Here is a 15,960-nt window from a genome sequence, read left to right on the forward strand (position 1 = left end):
TTCTTTCAATCAATATTATGTTTTCAAGATTTATCCACGTGAATCCATAGAGATCTAGGTCTTTGATTTTTGACTGTTTGATATTATGTGATCACATGCATATAGCATCATTTATTTTCCATTCAAGCATTATTGGACAATTGGATTGTTTCCCTCCCTTCTCTAGAACAAACAACATTTCCCAGAATATCCCTGAAGATGACTGACAGTCGAGAAGGGCCAGGCTGCCCGAAGGATTGCTACTTGCTTTTAGCCACCTTCCAACAGGCCGTCTCCAGCCAGCAATTTGAAGCACAGCTGAAATGAGAACTGCCCCAAATGTGAAAATCTTAGGAGCTTCCTAGAAGGTGGGAGGTTAATGATAGGCATCCTGCTGGGATCCCAGGGGAGTCTGAGCTGGCCTGAAGCTCATCTTCCTCCTCCACCTCTCAAGAGAAATGTGGAGGAAAGAAGACTTCAAAAACTGTGAGCAGGCAGAGGGAGAGATATTGGGGGCCGAAGCTGTAACTGAGGTCTTGGAGTGGGCTGTGAGCACGCAGAGCCTCTCGAGAGCCAGGCTCTGCCTTCTGAGGACTTCTCCCCTAAGGCTGCTCATAATTCACGTGATACCAGCCATATAGAGCCGACTTGGCCCACACTGTCACAGAAAGCCTTATCAGAATCTCTTCTTCTTCATACACTCTTGTGTCTGTTACTTGGTTATTGCCTTTGGTACTCCACTGATGTGAACCACAGTCGCCAGGGGATGGAGGACACTAGTGACCCATCTTGCTCTGTGGCCTCAGTCCACAGCTGGAGGGTAAGGGAAGAGGCCAAATGAAGGTCAAGAAGGAAAGATGGAGTTTGAAGAGAAGACCTGAGTTAAGGGTGTCTTCTCAAGTCTTGATGACTGAAATGTAGCTCCAGTACCTGAAGTCCTGCTTGTTCTCAAGGCTGACCGCGGGGCTGGGTGCACTCAGTGAAGGAACCGTATACACTTAGTATTTCCTTGCTTGCTCACACTTGCCCTCCTCTGATACACCCTCTGCAAGACTGATCTTCCCCTGAAACAACTTTCCACCTGCTACTGTCATCTCAGGAACATTTGCTTCACCTTCCTAGTGTCCCCCTAGAATGCCATTGCAGCCAATTCATAATTTGATAATCATGCTGCTTACCATATTCTCAGCAACTTCTGAGAAATTTTATTCACTTTATTCCATAGTCTTCACCCATCAATAATCTTCCTTAACTTCCTAGCTGCAGGTTAACCCATTCGGAATCATTTCTTTTGCTTTCTCTTCTTTGGCAAATCCTTTCTATCTTTTAAGGTCTTTTTCTTGTCTCTCTACCATCTTGCCTTCCTGAACTTCTTTTTTTTTCGTTTAAGTAACCTTTCAATCTCCTTCCCCAATTTCCTCATAAACATTGAGAGTTTATTCCTCACACGTTAGACAGCGGTTTATGAATGGCCAGGCATAATGGACTCAGAATGAGTTGGCACCCCCGAGGTACCTGTCTTGCTGGGGAGCCACAGGTGAAGGGCTCTCTGCTGGACACATGTTTGCATGGAGTCAGGCTGAGTGGCCTCAGGGTGTTTGCTCTGCACTTGTGTGTGTTTCTCCCTAGTTGGTTTCCTTGTCCAGCCACCTGTGACCTCCCTCCATCCAGCCCAGGGAATCCTTCTCATCACAGGGGTAGGATGTTTGTCTCATTTTCCATCACATCCTTTCCCCAAAGTTTGGTTGTGAGTTGTTCCCATTCCAAAGACCTTTCCTCTTTGAAGAGAAAAGAGAAAATCTTGTCTCTCCTTTTCTCTCACTTCACTTCTGCTCTATTATCTCCTCCGTCCAGAATGGCCCACTGACTCACATGGGTGTAGATCCAAAGATGGCAAGAAATGCCAGCAATTCTGAGATAATAATACGGATGGATCAGGAAAACTTGAAAACCTTTATCCCGCCACATTAAAAAAAAATTGCACTTCCAGTGTATTCAGAGTCTCAGTGTAGAAACACAAATGATAGAGAAATTGAATTACACTCAAGTTTTTCTTTCCTCCTTTCCTGATTTATTCTAATCCTCCAAGTTAACATGATGAACTCTTTGTTGTGTAAAGTTTCAGACATTTTCTACCCATGCACACTTTTCTTCTTTTCACATTAGAGTGTGAACTAGGTCACTTTCAACATGCTGTGATTCTGTGATTCACTGTCTCCCACCGAGTCATCCACGGATAATGTCATCTGTTTCACGGAGAAATATTTCCAATAGCTAATAGCCAATGTCTGTGGAGTGCTTACTCTGTGTCGGTTTCTTGTAACTACTTTACAGATCATTTGTACAGCGTACCCATGGACCAGGTACAATTATGACCCCCAAGTGACAGATAAGTGCAGATAAGTACAAATAAATACAGAGGCCAAGTGACTTGCCCAAGACACTGGAGCAAATCAAAATCCATGCCTCTGTAATCATTTTGCTCTATTGCCTCTGTCTGGGAGGCTTGATGATTTGGCAACTAAAACCTTAAATATCATGTTCCATTTTTATATCTGTGACACAAGCGTGGGGCTGTGATACAGGGTAACTAACCTGACTACTTTTGAAAACCCTTATGCACCTGGATGAAAGTAAGCCAGGGACTGCAAGCCATAGATTTAAGGTTTCCTACCAACTTTTATAAATAGCTTCTTGAATGCAATTTATGTAGTGTCAAGTCTAGGATGTAGTCCAAATAGTAACAGAAAAATGGAGATATGTAGGAAAATACTTAAAGTTGACAAGTATTGGGAGTGTAGTATTTTTGGGGCCAGCGTGTAGACCACAGGAAAACTTGCTGTTTCCATCCCAAAGGGAAGAGCCCTACGTTGCAACTGCCAAGGTCCCTGGGACAGCAAGTGTGCTCACTGCTTAGTAAAGAAGCATCCTCAGTTTGATAGAATCATATGGGAGCCGTACATTTGGTTAGCAGTTCTACATTCTTGATGTAATAATATTTTCAGGGTGTGGGAGGGTATCAAGCTCTGAAAATACCCTTGGAGAGATCTGCTTATTAAGTTTGGCTTTTTCAGTCTCCCTACTACTTCTTTACTAAACACCAGGCGGTTTCCTTCACTTTTCAGAACCATATTGTTTTTCCCTTCTCTAATGAACTTTGAAATACTTTTGGATGAGCTATTAAGATTGGGAAAAAATAAACATCTCTTTAAAATTAGGAAGATAATAACAATGACAAGTAGAAAAAGCTCTAAAACAGAGAATATCCTCCATTCTAGCCACTGACTGGGAGTGGAAGGTTCGTGCTCGCTGTCCAGGACGTAGAAATAAAAGCTGAGGAGGCGCTGAGGCGTCTCCTGGATCTCTATGAGCCTCCATCATTTCTGCTGAGTAGGGTTGACAGATAAAATATAGACTGTTTAGTTAAATATGAATGTTTGAAAAACAACGAGTACATTTTGAAGATAAGTATGCCCCAAATAGTTCATAGGATCTACTTATACTAAAAATAATGACTTATTATTCATGTGAAGTTCAAGTTTAACTGGGTATCCTGTATTTTTATGTCCTAAATCTGACAGCCCTACTGATGATCCACAATGGAGGCAGTTGAGGAGTGGTACATGCTGGCTCTCGGACAGTCAGAAATGGCTTCAGCAGATCCAGGTACAGTATGAAATTCTTTTTGGATGTAGCTCAGAAGCCATGGCCAGCCCTTGACTGCAAGTACTGCCTCGGGTTTCCCTGAGGTGGGGTAAACCTTCCTCTTAATGGCCTTTTGGTAAGTCTGGAAGACCATATCCAAGGGGAGCCCCAAAGTCAGTTTCATCCTCACAACCATGTTTCCAATTCCTGGAATTGGCTGCATGTGACTCACAAGAGCTGAGGAGGTTTGTGGAAGTTGGGAGTGGCATAGCTTGAACCCTTTGTAGGTAAAGTTTTGCTGTTGTGAGAGTTTTAACAGGAGCAATGTGAAAGACTCCAAGTCCCCAGGTAGATAGAAATAATCCTGTTCTACCTGTGTGTATGTGACAAGTCTCTAATAGTTCAGAGAGCAAGTATCTGGTCTTAGAAAGACTGATCCAAGCTTGGATGTTTCTGGTGACAAGGCAAGGTCCTGAGTTTCAAGTTCACCTTTTATGGTTGAGGAGACAATAAGGTGGTCAGAAGGGAAATCATGGAGGAGACCTTGGCTTCATCCATCGTGCAGGCTTGTATATGTGGTTCTATGTAGATTGTGTTTCAAAGGTGGAGCTTGTTTACAACTATGAACATTCTCCGATGTGCTTTTTGGACCTTCATTCCCAGAGCGAGAGCAGTGCCGAGGCTCTAGAAATGCCATGGATATTCTGAGCTGTCAGTGGCATTTCCCCGGTACTGTTCCCTTGGTGCCGCTCCTTGAAATGTCCAAAGGGATTATCATGTGTCTTGTGGCGGGTCCTAGCATTGTGAAAGGAAGCTGCTGCACCTGGCTCAGAGGATTTCGGATGTGGTGGGAGGAGGAGTAGTACTACGACTCTAAATTGTATCACAGCATATCGATTCCATCTTGAGAGTGGGGTTGGGGGGTTATGAAGGGGGGCTTTTATTGTACTTTTATACATTGTACCCTTGAAACTAATTCAATTTTTAAAAATTAATTAATTTATTTGGGGCTGCATTGGGTCTTTGTCGCTGCTAGCGGGTGTTCTCTAGTTGCAGTGAGCGGGGGCTCCTCTTGGCTGTGGTGCACGGGCTTCTCATTGCAGTGGCTTCTCTTGTTGCGGAGCATGGTCTCTAGGCACGCAGGCTTCCGTAGTTGTGGCACGTGGGCTCGGTTGATGTGGCACACGGGCTCTAGAGCGCAGGCTCAGTAGTTGTGGCGCGCGGGCTTAGTTACTCCGTGGCACGTGGGATCTTCCCAGACCAGGGCTCGAACCCATGACCCCTGCATTCGCAGGCATATTTTTAACCACTGCTCCACCAGGGAAGCCCGATAATTCAGTTTTTTATAAAGAGAAGATTCCTAATATTATTCCAAAATTTAAAAAATATGTAGTTGGATAACACTATGAAAAATTAACTGATATATTCTTTTATTATTTCTCTTTGCTCCCTGGATTTTTTTCCCCATCCAGTCAGCTAGGCACTGTGAGTTCACTGCATTAGGAAGGTAAAGACTCAGCAGAAATGAGGGAGAAAAACAGAAAAGTCTCAGCTTTGGAATGTTCACAACGGAGGCCACAGTAGAACAGGTGAGAATTCTGTGAACCAAAAATAAATGTCGTCTCAAATGCAAAAAAGTATTCTCTGCACTGGGAGGCAGGAGAGGGAGGGAGGGAAGGACTGAAGGAGAGAGATCAGTGTGGCCAGGGACATGGAGACTGTGCTTAAGGACGATATGCCCAGGAAGAGAATCAGAATCTGGAGAAGATTCAGCCTGCACGTGATCATTGCCTCCAGTCAGCACCCTCATCTCAGACGTTGGGAAATTCAGAGACAGAGTGGGAGTACGTCAGGAGGGCCACGCGCATAGTCTGTGTGGCAGGGGTTGTGGCCGTTCCCTATTTGTGAGGAGTCCCCAGCAATTTGCAGGCCTCTTCTGGAAAATGCTGGCGGACGTCTCTAGTGCTTATGTGAAAGCTTGTTCACAAACCTTGAAAGATACAGATGTAGATGACAGATAGATGCATAGATAGAAAAATGTCATTAAATAAAAGCTCCAGGAAAGGTTTGGAAAATGCCCTTTATTGCATAGGACGCTTCTATTGTCATATGATGTTAGACTGAGTGCCGGTCCCTTCATCCTCCTTCAGACCACGGCATTCTGTCTGCTACTCTCCCGAGGGTCCTTTCTTCTCCCTGGAAGGGATAAAACAAATGAGGTAGAACAGGAAGAGACAAGAAGCACTCCAAGCTCTGCTGGTCAGGGTTACCCTCCAGCATTGCCTTAATGCTCAGAGCCACACACACCACAGTGAGCTTGGCTCCAGATCAACTACCACGCAACGAAGGTTCTGGAACATTTCCATATCTCGGGGGACCTCATTTCCACGTGACTCTCTTTCATATTCCCCTTTGTCACAGAAGGCTAGGTCCAGTGGTCCGGGTGAGATCTCGGCTCAGGCCCAAGGCTCTCAGACCTCAAAGTTCTGGTCCTGCAAGGGCCCCTGTCCTCTCTTGAGACCACTCCTGGCTCTCTCTGCCGAGAAGGAGCTGCTGGCAGTACGTCCTCTAAGAGTTGAGGTCCATCGTGCAGACCCTGAGAAAACTCCTAGGAAAAGGCTCCACCTTCTTGTTTACGTCAACAGAGGTCAATGCCTTTGTTAGTGCTGGGTGTGTCCCATTTGATGCAACTGCAGAGCCATTAGGTCAACCAGCACATGTGTGCGGCCCCTTCCCTTAGACTCCTCTGGGCCCTCGTGACATAGGCTCAGAAGACTGCCAGCCTCAAGCCTTACCTCTTCCAAGGGACGGCCACACCGTCTTCCAGGATCTTCTGTCCCATGAATCTCAGTTGCTGTTTGGAACTCAAAGGAGAGAAAAGACCCTGCCTGCGGGGTCTCTTTGGGCTGGGGCCTTCCCCCGTGGGCTGCTCTCCCTCATTCTCCTTTTCTTCTTGCTTCTCTACCTCCTTCTCCTCCTCCTCCTCCTCCTCCTCCTCCTCGTTCTCCTCCTCCTCCTCCTCGTCCTCTTCCTCAGGGGTGCTCTCGGATTCCACATTGCCCATCCGCTGGGCCATGGTGAGATGAAAGGCACGGCAGCTGAAGCCCTGCAGGACGCCGCCCTTCACGTGCTGCTGGAGGATCTCCAAGGTGGGGAAGACCCGGCAGCAGGCCATGCACCTGAAGCCGGTCTCCATGGTCAGCATCCAGTCCGCTGTCTTGGCGCTGGGTCTCTCCTCGACGGCAGGTGGCCCTGATGGGCTGCCTGGCTCTGCCCTTTCCTCATACTCTTTCTCCTCCCCAGTGGGCTCACTGTCAGACAGGAGGCTTTCGGTGCACACATCAGAAGAGGGGTCAGTGGCTACTGCGCACACATCCTCAGGAAGGGTCACTTCTTCTATCCTCAGCTGCTTTTCAGGCAACTCCAAGGGTTTCTTTGTCTTCCAGGAGACAGCGACACCCTTGTTCACTTGTACCTGCATGTAGTGTATTTTCATGCCCCTTTCCTCTTTGTCTGGGTGCAGATAGTTCTTACAGGGTGAAGAGGGTGAGGAGGAGACAGAGTGTGATGGGGAAGCGGTCTCTCCTTCTTCCTGATCCTGGGCTAGGGGTGGTCTAGGCTGGGCAGTGTCTCGATGAAATCTCCGGATTCCTGAAAAAGGAAATTAAAATCATAATAACATGCATGGGCCATGCCGGAAGCTGAGGGAGCAGGTGTGGTAGACGAGAGAGGGACATTGGCACGACATAGCAATGTCGTGAGCTTGGTGTCCATTGGCCGTAGGACGGAGTGGTGTATGTGGTGTCATCTGTGGGCTTTTCATGTGCGTGGGGGGGTATACTGGAGCGGTGTCTGTATACAGGGGTGTGGAGTATGGTGGTGAGGGCTGTAGTATGTGAGGGATGCGGCTGGATGCGTGTACGATGAGGAGTGTGAGTTTGGGAATATCGGTGGTGCATTCCTTGTGGAATGGGGCTGTGGTGCAGGAGAGTACTGTGGAGCACGTGCTTGGGGTTGATGTGCACTGAGAAGGGCTGTGCCTGGAGGGCGCGTGTATGTGTGAGCTGTGTGCACCTGAGCTGGATGGTCCTGCTCTCAGGCTGGAGGTGTATGATGCAGAACTCTGTCCTTCTCTGGAAGCAAAGGCAAAGACAAAGCCTACATTTTCCTCTGAAGATGCTTAATCTGGTCCCTCTTCCCTCCACCTCAAGCCCAGACCTTTCTGGCCCCTGCTCCTTGACTTCCCCACCACGGTAGTAGCAGTATTCACACACACACCCCCAGACTCAGCTGGCATCCACGCCCTAGGAACAGCTCAGCCATCCTGCCCAGGCTCCTCCACAGAGCCCTCATCACCTCTGATGACCCTGGATTTCCTCTCAGCCTCCCTGGGATCTGTGTGCCTCCTGCTTCACAGCCAAGCACCCCGTCACCTGAGGAGCCCCACGCCCTTACCAGCGTAGCTGAGCTTGCGCAGAGTAGAAGTACAGAAGAAGTATTTAGAGGCAGAGGAGACCTCCACTGCCCCTGGGCTGCAGCCTTGGGCCACCACAGTGGATCCAAGCCGAGGGGGATCCTCTTGTGACTTCGAGATTCCTGAGGGAGGAATGAAAGGCTCAGGGTGGGTTCATCAGTCCTCTGTCCACAAATATTTACTGAGTGTGTGACACGTGTCAGGTGCAGTGAATACACACAGCTGAGAGTGTGGTTCCCAGTGGATCCTCCAGGATTTAATTCCAATCAATACTTATTCTCTCACTGTCTAGTTGGTAATGTAGGCCTCGGTGGTGACTGTGAGTGTGTGGGAAGAGTGAGTGATGTGTATCAGCTAAGTCTGTGGTAAGTGTGGGGTTGGCATGGGGAGCACAGTGCAGACGTGTCTATCTGTGTCTGTGGCCTTTGTGTGCATGGTTTCTGTTCACAAGTCAGGAATTCTGGGACATGTAACGTTTCCTCATTACATGGTGTGGCTTGTATTTATGGTGTGTGTTCATTCATTCATTCACCAAGATTCAGTAAGCAGCTACTCCTGTGTATCCGGCACTCTTCCATTGTTGTAGTCTTTGGTAACGCTGCACATTCTAGTAGGGGAAGACACACACTAAACAAAACTACAATAAATATATAATACATCAGCTGGTGGTAAGTATATAAGGGTTGCCAGACTTAGCGAACAAGAATACAAGGCACCCAGTTAAATTTCAGTTTCAGATAAACCCAGAATAATCTTTTAGTGTAAGTATTCCCATGCAGTATTTGGCCTGACTTAGTTTTAGTGTAAGTATAGCCCATACAATATGTGGGACATACAGATACTGAAAAATTACTTGTTCTTTATCTAGAATTCAAATTGAACTGGATAGCCCATATTTTCTCTGGCAATCCTGACATGGGTTACTGAGACTGTGGTTTACTGTGGTTTGTACAAAGCGGGTCTGGCATTACTCAAGAATGTGTTATAAGTGTGGTGTGTATGACACGTGACTGGTTCTTATAGAGGTATTTAGAGATGGCTGAAGTTAGTTGTGTTTGTGCAAGAGTTGAGGAGATACATGTATATAGTGTGTGTGTGTGTGTGTGTGTGTGTCCTATATATATAGTGTGTGTGTCTATATACATATCTCATCTCCAGCGTTTGGTGTTGGAGGAGAGGATTGTGATACAGGTGGGTTGTATGAGAACGTAGTATAGGAGGGATGCGTGTATATACCTCCATGTGCTGTGTGTGGTTTACTAAGGAAGTTATATGTGGGGTGTGTGATATTTTTGCTGCATCAGAGTGTACATGGGTGTATGAGTTACTGTCTCATAAAACACCCCTAACAAGAATTCTGTATACACTCTTACGTACACCGAGTGTCAGCCAGGTCCAGGCAGGGTGACAAGAACTTTACCACGCAGACTTTATATCTGGTAAGCACTCTACCCCCATTCATCTCGCTCTTCTCTGCACTACCACACACACACACACACACACACACACACACACACACTCACACACACACACACAGGAACATAGGGCAAAATATTCTGAATGGTCAGGGGCAGTCATTGCCTTCCCCAGCCTGTCCCAGCCACTGCCTGGAAATCTGCCTGCTGTCTAGAGCTCCATTCCCAGGGCCCATCCTACAGTCTCCAGGGCCCTGGGCCTGGTAGGAGCTACTGGGCTCTAATCTGGGGCAGAGGCCTCTAGCTGGAGCTCTGGGGTGACCACCCCTCTCCCAGGGCAAGCTACTCGCCTACATTTAATGCACGCAGGCACCACGTGGCCCGTGGCTCTCAGAGCTCCCCGCAGGACCCTGAGGCCATTTCTCACCCCCGCTCACGCGGCCTCAGTCTCTGGAAAACCCTTCCCTTCCCTTGATCTCCTTTGGGAAATTCTTCCTGTTGAAGGAATAAAACCTCCTTGCTTTCAATATGACACCATCCCTAGACAAACAATCTTCTTTCAAAGTGCATTCCACTTGTCAAGATATTTTTCAACAGGGCCTTCAACTCATGGGGCTTCTCTTTCCACTTTGGTAAAAGAGGCCAAGCAACTCATGGGTCTCTCTCAGCATCCTTGCATCCTTCACATCCCCCACCTCATGACCCCTAGGAAAGATCCAAGAGCATAAGAGAGAAATCGGGGACTGAGAAAAGCTGCACCTCTAGGTCTGTGCAAGCAGGATGCAGCCTGCTGTGAGTCCGACAAAGCTCCAGGCCCGGCTGCCCCAGGAGAGAGTCCTCAGACCAGCGGAGCTGACCTCCCATCTCCCAGGGGGCATCTGGCCGTTCTGTGCCGTCTCACACCACAGGGACCCTCCGGATAGATACGGCAGCATCAGTGAGACAAGGTCTCTCGCTCCCTGCTTCACAGGTGACACGTTCTCAGTCCCCCGCTTCCTAGAGAAGCTTCAGTTTGGCAGAAACCCATGTGCCCCAGACAAGTTGCCCCCCACATACCTCCTCCGTTCTCGGCAGTTTCCTGGGACTCTTCATTTTCCAGATGTTTCCTCTTTTGTCGCCGTTCCATCGTACCAACTAGAAGTCTCCCTTAGAAGATGCCTCAAGAGATGTCCAACTCCTCCTCTTCCCTACAGGTTGGCCCTTCTTGGCTCTTGGGCAATCCGTTGAAATGATTCAATACAAACAAAAATAGTCAAGTCTCCTAAATGGCTGAAAAACTTGTACCACTTGGTGAACCAGCAGTAGTGCCTAGTGCTCACCAGGGCTGTTATGTTTGCAAGGTTGCCAGGCTCACAGTGGAATTCTGTGACCTCAGTGATGACATCAGAGCATTCGGTGGACCTAGGTTGAGCACAGTGTCTGCAATAGCACAGGCCCCATTTTCAAGAACAATTCCTTTTTCCCAGCCGAAGCTTTCCCGTGAAAGGGAAAGGTTCCTACCATATCTATTATAAATTGTATCATACCATGTCTATTATACAATTCACATTTTGATTGGAGATCTTTTAATGTCTTTTCTAGAGAGATTTAATATGAATGTTTTAAATGGTCTCCAGTTTCCCTGTGGATTATTGACATTTTAAACTCTGCACTTCAATTTTCCCTCAATACGTGTAATTTTGTCACGGCTATTTCTGTACTTAAAGATGAGGAACTATATAATTGATTTCTTCATTTTTTCCCCATCTCTTTCCAAGGTACTGCATTTGATTGTGTCTTGCGACTGAGTGAAAAATGCTAGTCCTTGAGTCAGGACATTGGGCCCTTTAGCAAGTAACTCAACCTATCTGGGCTTCAGCTTCTGTATGTGCGATCAAGAGGCTTGGACTAGCTGACTTTTCAAATGCTGTGTTTCTTTGATTCACTCTCACTTACTGATCTGCTCCTTAAGAAGAGGGTCTGTTCTCATAAAGTAACAACAGTCTCTTCCTAACCTTGGGTTGGGCGGAGTTTAACTGTTCGTACTCAGTTCGTTAGTTATATTGCCTTCTACGTATGCTTAGCTCTAAATAATTTATACGGCTCTTGTGACAATTTTTAGATCTTCTTTTTTTCTTATTTTCTTTTATAGTTTCTAATTTGTTATCGCCAGTGTAGAGGAGCCTGATTGACTTTTAAAATTTATTGATCTTGTATGTGTGTGCCTTGTTGAACCGTCTTATTAGTTCCTGCTAGTTTATCTGTGGGTTCTTTTGGGTCTCCTAGATAAATGAGCATATTAAATGTAAATAATGTGTTCTTTGGATAAAGTTTATTTTCTTGCATCTCTATATATAGAAGCAATATGTTGAATTGATTTAAATATTTAAACACTTACATACCTGTTATCACAATCTAACATTGTTTATCTTATTTTCTTTCAATCAATATTATGTTTTCAAGATTTATCCACGTGAATCCATAGAGATCTAGGTCTTTGATTTTTGACTGTTTGATATTATGTGATCACATGCATATAGCATCATTTATTTTCCATTCAAGCATTATTGGACAATTGGATTGTTTCCCTCCCTTCTCTAGAACAAACAACATTTCCCAGAATATCCCTGAAGATGACTGACAGTCGAGAAGGGCCAGGCTGCCCGAAGGATTGCTACTTGCTTTTAGCCACCTTCCAACAGGCCGTCTCCAGCCAGCAATTTGAAGCACAGCTGAAATGAGAACTGCCCCAAATGTGAAAATCTTAGGAGCTTCCTAGAAGGTGGGAGGTTAATGATAGGCATCCTGCTGGGATCCCAGGGGAGTCTGAGCTGGCCTGAAGCTCATCTTCCTCCTCCACCTCTCAAGAGAAATGTGGAGGAAAGAAGACTTCAAAAACTGTGAGCAGGCAGAGGGAGAGATATTGGGGGCCGAAGCTGTAACTGAGGTCTTGGAGTGGGCTGTGAGCACGCAGAGCCTCTCGAGAGCCAGGCTCTGCCTTCTGAGGACTTCTCCCCTAAGGCTGCTCATAATTCACGTGATACCAGCCATATAGAGCCGACTTGGCCCACACTGTCACAGAAAGCCTTATCAGAATCTCTTCTTCTTCATACACTCTTGTGTCTGTTACTTGGTTATTGCCTTTGGTACTCCACTGATGTGAACCACAGTCGCCAGGGGATGGAGGACACTAGTGACCCATCTTGCTCTGTGGCCTCAGTCCACAGCTGGAGGGTAAGGGAAGAGGCCAAATGAAGGTCAAGAAGGAAAGATGGAGTTTGAAGAGAAGACCTGAGTTAAGGGTGTCTTCTCAAGTCTTGATGACTGAAATGTAGCTCCAGTACCTGAAGTCCTGCTTGTTCTCAAGGCTGACCGCGGGGCTGGGTGCACTCAGTGAAGGAACCGTATACACTTAGTATTTCCTTGCTTGCTCACACTTGCCCTCCTCTGATACACCCTCTGCAAGACTGATCTTCCCCTGAAACAACTTTCCACCTGCTACTGTCATCTCAGGAACATTTGCTTCACCTTCCTAGTGTCCCCCTAGAATGCCATTGCAGCCAATTCATAATTTGATAATCATGCTGCTTACCATATTCTCAGCAACTTCTGAGAAATTTTATTCACTTTATTCCATAGTCTTCACCCATCAATAATCTTCCTTAACTTCCTAGCTGCAGGTTAACCCATTCGGAATCATTTCTTTTGCTTTCTCTTCTTTGGCAAATCCTTTCTATCTTTTAAGGTCTTTTTCTTGTCTCTCTACCATCTTGCCTTCCTGAACTTCTTTTTTTTTCGTTTAAGTAACCTTTCAATCTCCTTCCGCAATTTCCTCATAAACATTGAGAGTTTATTCCTCACACGTTAGACAGCGGTTTATGAATGGCCAGGCATAATGGACTCAGAATGAGTTGGCACCCCCGAGGTACCTGTCTTGCTGGGGAGCCACAGGTGAAGGGCTCTCTGCTGGACACATGTTTGCATGGAGTCAGGCTGAGTGGCCTCAGGGTGTTTGCTCTGCACTTGTGTGTGTTTCTCCCTAGTTGGTTTCCTTGTCCAGCCACCTGTGACCTCCCTCCATCCAGCCCAGGGAATCCTTCTCATCACAGGGGTAGGATGTTTGTCTCATTTTCCATCACATCCTTTCCCCAAAGTTTGGTTGTGAGTTGTTCCCATTCCAAAGACCTTTCCTCTTTGAAGAGAAAAGAGAAAATCTTGTCTCTCCTTTTCTCTCACTTCACTTCTGCTCTATTATCTCCTCCGTCCAGAATGGCCCACTGACTCACATGGGTGTAGATCCAAAGATGGCAAGAAATGCCAGCAATTCTGAGATAATAATACGGATGGATCAGGAAAACTTGAAAACCTTTATCCCGCCACATTAAAAAAAATTGCACTTCCAGTGTATTCAGAGTCTCAGTGTAGAAACACAAATGATAGAGAAATTGAATTACACTCAAGTTTTTCTTTCCTCCTTTCCTGATTTATTCTAATCCTCCAAGTTAACATGATGAACTCTTTGTTGTGTAAAGTTTCAGACATTTTCTACCCATGCACACTTTTCTTCTTTTCACATTAGAGTGTGAACTAGGTCACTTTCAACATGCTGTGATTCTGTGATTCACTGTCTCCCACCGAGTCATCCACGGATAATGTCATCTGTTTCACGGAGAAATATTTCCAATAGCTAATAGCCAATGTCTGTGGAGTGCTTACTCTGTGTCGGTTTCTTGTAACTACTTTACAGATCATTTGTACAGCGTACCCATGGACCAGGTACAATTATGACCCCCAAGTGACAGATAAGTGCAGATAAGTACAAATAAATACAGAGGCCAAGTGACTTGCCCAAGACACTGGAGCAAATCAAAATCCATGCCTCTGTAATCATTTTGCTCTATTGCCTCTGTCTGGGAGGCTTGATGATTTGGCAACTAAAACCTTAAATATCATGTTCCATTTTTATATCTGTGACACAAGCGTGGGGCTGTGATACAGGGTAAGTAACCTGACTACTTTTGAAAACCCTTATGCACCTGGATGAAAGTAAGCCAGGGACTGCAAGCCATAGATTTAAGGTTTCCTACCAACTTTTAAAAATAGCTTCTTTAATGCAATTTATGTAGTGTCAAGTCTAGGATGTAGTCCAAATAGTAACAGAAAAATGGAGATATGTAGAAAAATACTTAAAGTTGACAAGTATTGGGAGTGTAGTATTTTTGGGGCCAGCGTGTAGACCACAGGAAAACTTGCTGTTTCCATCCCAAAGGGAAGAGCCCTACGTTGCAACTGCCAAGGTCCCTGGGACAGCAAGTGTGCTCACTGCTTAGTAAAGAAGCATCCTCAGTTTGATAGAATCATATGGGAGCCTTACATTTGGTTAGCAGTTCTACATTCTTGATGTAATAATATTTTCAGGGTGTGGGAGGGTATCAAGCTCTGAAAATACCCTTGGAGAGATCTGCTTATTAAGTTTGGCTTTTTCAGTCTCCCAACTACTTCTTTACTAAACACCAGGCGGTTTCCTTCACTTTTCAGAACCATATTGTTTTTCCCTTCTCTAATGAACTTTGAAATACTTTTGGATGAGCTATTGAGATTGGGAAAAAATAAACATCTCTTTAAAATAAGGAAGATAATAACAATGACAAGTAGAAAAAGCTCTAAAACAGAGAATATCCTCCATTCTAGCCACTGACTGGGAGTGGAAGGTTCGTGCTCGCTGTCCAGGACGTAGAAATAAAAGCTGAGGAGGCGCTGAGGCGTCTCCTGGATCTCTATGAGCCTCCATCATTTCTGCTGAGTAGGGTTGACAGATAAAATATAGACTGTTTAGTTAAATATGAATGTTTGAAAAACAACGAGTACATTTTGAAGATAAGTATGCCCCAAATAGTTCATAGGATCTACTTATACTAAAAATAATGACTTATTATTCATGTGAAGTTCAAGTTTAACTGGGTATCCTGTATTTTTATGTCCTAAATCTGACAGCCCTACTGATGATCCACAATGGAGGCAGTTGAGGAACGGTACATGCTGGCTCTCGGACAGTCAGAAATGGCTTCAGCCGATCCAGGTACAGTATGAAATTCTTTTTGGATGTAGCTCAGAAGCCATGGCCAGCCCTTGACTGCAAGTACTGCCTCGGGTTTCCCTGAGGTGGGGTAAACCTTCCTCTTAATGGCCTTTTGGTAAGTCTGGAAGACCATATCCAAGGGGAGCCCCAAAGTCAGTTTCATCCTCACAACCATGTTTCCAATTCCTGGAATTGGCTGCATGTGACTCACAAGAGCTGAGGAGGTTTGTGGAAGTTGGGAGTGTCATAGCTTGAACCCTTTGTAGGTAAAGTTTTGCTGTTGTGAGAGTTTTAACAGGAGCAATGTGAAAGACTCCAAGTCCCCAGGTAGATAGAAATAATCCTGTTCTACCTGTGTGTATGTGACAAGTCTCTAATAGTTCAGAGAG

This window comes from Mesoplodon mirus (assembly GCF_964341445.2).
Source record: "Mesoplodon mirus genome assembly, contig: SUPER_14_unloc_1, whole genome shotgun sequence".
In the NCBI taxonomy this organism is placed as follows: Eukaryota; Metazoa; Chordata; class Mammalia; order Artiodactyla; family Ziphiidae; genus Mesoplodon; species Mesoplodon mirus.